General features: G+C 43.6%; 1 protein-coding gene across 1 annotated transcript in view; it reads right to left on the bottom strand.

The window, feature by feature from the left end:
* FAS (Fas cell surface death receptor) overlaps nt 1-4,401 on the bottom strand; it is a 26,508-nt gene that overhangs the window by 21,949 nt on the left and 158 nt on the right. The gene's annotated exons all lie outside the window — the stretch shown is intronic.

The following is a 4,401-nucleotide window of genomic DNA, read 5'->3' as shown; positions in this document are numbered from 1 at the left end:
TAAAATAATGTGATAATAATTATAGTAATGTAAGGTCATTTAATAAATGCTCTCTCTATAATGCATTCAATAAATATTATGATATGAAAATTATGTAAAAATAGAAAAAGGTTGATGAATACACAAACTGACAAGAGGCAGGCTATAAAAAGCACTGAATGCATATGCAATTTTGTACATGTGTATACAAGGCCAGGGAGGCTGTAAGTAAAATAAAAAGCACTTGTATTAGGTGGTGAAATAATGAATGACTTTTCTTTATCAAGAATTACTTTTTGTAATTATGGTCAATGTCTCTATATTTACCTATTTAAAAAAGAAGAAAGAGATGAAGTCACTGTCCTAATTTGGGTTAACTTGCTTTTCATCTTATGGATCAAATTTGAAATTATGTACTTTTATTATTTTTTTAATCATAAGTAAATAGTCTTTAGTACCTGTTAGAAAACATGGGACTCATTAAGGGACTTTTGAAACCCAAGATAATTTGCCAAAAGGTATTTAGCTCACAAGGGGTTTTCAAGAGGGGGATTTCCTTATTCAGGTTTTTGATCATTTCTTAGCAAACAGTTATTCTCTCCAACTGATAGTTGTTCTATAGTGATCCAGCTGCCCTAAAGCATTCTTGTGGCCTTCAGAGAGATTCCTTTAAAATATTGACACTTCCATGATAAGAACTATTTAGAAGGAAATTACTAGTGTCCCAAAGAGATATACTCAGAAACAGCACCCTCTTTGCCAGAGGGATACCTCAGCCACAAAGTGAAAAGTTTTGAATCTCAACCCCAAACCAAGCTCCCCAGCTTAGAGCACCAGAGCTGAGAACAGGTGCCCACAAAACTATGACTATCTGGGGATTCTTCCCACCAGGGAGAAATGAAACACAGGTACCCTCCTAAAGGGTCACAAAATCTCACTCACAGCCACTCACCCTGGGAACTGGTGGAGTGGGTTAGAGCCACTTGAGAAAGAGACTGGGGTTTGTGACTCTGAAGAGAGAGCTGAAGGACCATCCACCAGGATTCCTGTGAGGACTCATTCTCCCATAGCACAGACCTCATCTTTCATGGGTGGAGCACTCCCCTGCAGATGGCATCAGCCTGGGGGAATGCAATAGCCTCCCCTGGACTCCCTGCTGTCCCTCCCTGTGGAGCTTACGCCTTATTGAGCAGTCAGCTGCCTGGGCTGGGGTGTAGGCAGACTCAGGGGGTGTCAGTGACTACATTGTGTGGCTTTGGGATGGGGGACATGCCCCCTAATTTCTCATGAACCTGACCAGCAATGCCTCCCCACCATGAACAATCTGCTGTCACCATGCTTGGGGATCCTGGCAAATGCAATCTGCTGACTGCTAGTGGCTCCACCCTGCCGAGGTCTGGGCAGAATCCAGGCAAGACTGAGTCGTGTGACTCAGGGGTGGGAACCACTACCCCCCATTCCTCAAGCCTGACGGATACCTCTCCCTCCTGGGAGATCCACTAGCCCCATCCTCCTGACTCCTTATGTCCCCACTCTGCTGAGACTGAACTCCTGACAGAATCTGGAAACACTGAGTTGCATGGCTCTAGGACAAGAGCCATTTCCCCCCTCACATGCCAGACTGGTGCAGAGCCCTCCCTTCACACGGCCAAATCTTGGTCTCTTTGGACCTGATAAACTGCTGGCCTGACACTGATCAGGGGCCAGCCTCAGACAGCATCAGAGCAGGGTCCAATTAGCTTCAAAAGTGGTACCAGACCCTGCTGAGGTGTAATCTGCCTCCTGTGGTCAGCACCTGCACAGCAGCTTGTACACTGCAGTCAGGGTCAATCCTCACAGTCACCCAGCCTGAGGGATGGCCTTGGGCATGAATGGGGCAATCACAATCAAGATTCATTTACAACAGGAGGGGTCACATAACCCAACAAGGGACATCCCTGGAGCGCCCAACCCAACTGATCAAGGAGACTGTGCCACTGGTCCCCCAGGACACCTACTACATAAGGCCACTATACAAAGGCTAAAAGAGATATAGCAGACCTATCTAATACATAGAAACGAACATAAAGAGGCAGCCAAACTGGGAGACAAAGAAATAAACTCCAAATAAAAGAACAGGAAACCTCCAGAAACAGAGCTAAATGAAATGGAAGTAAGCAATTACCAGAAATAGAGTTCAAAAAAGTGGTTAAAAGGATACTCAAGAAACCTAGTGAGAACTTCAACAGCATGAAAAATGACATAGAACGCATAAAAAAAATAAAGAATACAATATCTGAAATAAAGAACACACTAGAAAAGAATAAACAATAGATTAGATGAAGCAGAGGATCGAATCAGGAAGACAAGGTAGCAGAAAATACCCAATCAGAGCAGCAAGAAGGAAGAATAATTCTAAAAAATGAGGATAGTTTAAGGGACCTTTGGGACAACATGAAGCATAACATTTGCATTATAGGGGTACCAGAAGGAGAGAATGCAAGGGATTGAGAACCTATTTGAAGAAATAATGACCAAAAACTTCCCTAACCTGGTGAAGAAAAAAGACTTAGGAGGGAGAAATGGAGGACAGACTACAGAATATAAACAATTATCTAGGTGACAGGGTTATGTCAGTTATTTTTTTTTTTAACTCATCTGCATTTATAAATTATATTTAATAAATCTTAATTTTCTAGGCCACATATCCTATAAATAAAGGGTGTCCCAAAAATATATAACTACACTCTGAATAAAGGCCGTGTTTATTAAAATACATTTCATTTTCAAAATTAAACTAACAGCTGTTAAAGTATACATTTTTTGGAACACCTTGTATAATAAACAAATTGTATTTAATTTATAATTTTATAGATAGCATAATAATGTGAATATGTAAATAAATGTATGCATATAGATGAATGTGTGTGCATGCATTCTTTCAGAAAAGCAAGGTTTCCTTTGTGCTTTAAATATGCACCTCTGATAAAGATGCTATAGTATAAAGTTAAGTAAGTATAGCTCCCGGCTTTGATAATGTTGCTACATGTACTAGTATTGCTCTCCCTGAACTAGGAGACATTTCCAAAGCAAACAACATTGCAATAATGTAGTCATTAATTATAAGGAAGAGAAAGGATGTGGGTTTTTAAATTTATTGATTGATTTTAGAGAGAGAGAGAGGTAGAGAGAGAAACATCGATTTGTTGTCCCATTTATTCATGCATTTATTGGTTGATTCTTCTTACATGCCTTTTCAGGGGATCAAACGCACACCCTGGGCATATCAGGATAATGCTCTAAGCAACTGAACTACCCGCCAGGGCAAGAAGGATGTGATTTGAGACTATAAATGGTTTCTCAATTTTTATTCTTAAATTTTCTCTAAGGAAGTTTCTAAAGGCCCCAAATAGTGCACCTTATTTCTGAAGGAACCAGGGAGAATTAATTTTTCCAATCAGGGAGAATTCCCCCCCCCCCCCCAAATCATAAGATGGTGCCAGACATTATTGTGTTTGATTTTCTTTCAACTTACGTTTTTGTTTTATTTTTGGAAATGGGTGCAATCAACAAACTCCCTGGACTTTGGAATTAAATTAAATCCCGGCCTTGTCACCTATTAGCTGTGCGATCTTGGTTGAAAAATTTTCCAAACCCCATTTGCCATCTGTAAAACGGACATGAGGACATCCTCCTCGCTACACAGCTGCTGGGAGAATTGATTGAGATCATGTTTATTAACACCCCTAACACAGTGCCTGGAACTTCGGTGGAACCCAATAAAATAAGAATCCATTGGCTTTCAGAGGCTTCGAGACGTCATCGAGCCTGCTGAGGCCACGATTATTCTATTCGCCACTGGCGAGCTAGGAAGCGGATTCCAAAAAAGGCAAGTGCAGACGCCAGGGCGCGTGAGCGGCGCGAGCCGGCAGCACCGCGCTGAGCCCGCGAATCCCCCAGCCCCGAGTTCACAAACTCGCGTGGGAGTGCACGCTAAGGAAGATTCCAAGGAGAAAATGAAAAGCAGGAAGGGGAAAAACAACACAGAGACAGTGACTGACTTGCAGTCCTACGGAGAGGAGGCATTTCCGGAAGCAAACAAAAACAGTTTCTTTTTCTGCATGGTGACAAGAGAGTAAACAAGGCGCCGGCGGCTCCAAGTTCGCTTTTGCAAAAAGAAACGGTGCGGCCAGAAGCCTCAGGTGCAACCGCCGCCTCGGGCTTAGTCCCTAACTTTGGGGGAGGGGAGGGAAACCGGCGATGTCAGTTCCAGCCCGCGTTCCCCACCGCCGGGCGCGCACTCCCGCCGCCCGGAGCGGACCTGTGGCTGCCCTGGTAAGCGACCCCCAGACCCCCCAGGTCCCGGCACCCGGAGCTGCTCGGTCTGCCCCGCCTCAAACCCCAAGAAAAGCGAGTTCCCGAGCTTCCTAGCAGTCCCGGGGG

The sequence above is a fragment of the Myotis davidii genome, unplaced genomic scaffold (genome assembly GCF_000327345.1).
Source record: "Myotis davidii unplaced genomic scaffold, ASM32734v1 scaffold1688, whole genome shotgun sequence".
NCBI classification, from domain to species: Eukaryota; Metazoa; Chordata; class Mammalia; order Chiroptera; family Vespertilionidae; genus Myotis; species Myotis davidii.
This window is presented reverse-complemented; position numbering and strand designations above follow the sequence as displayed.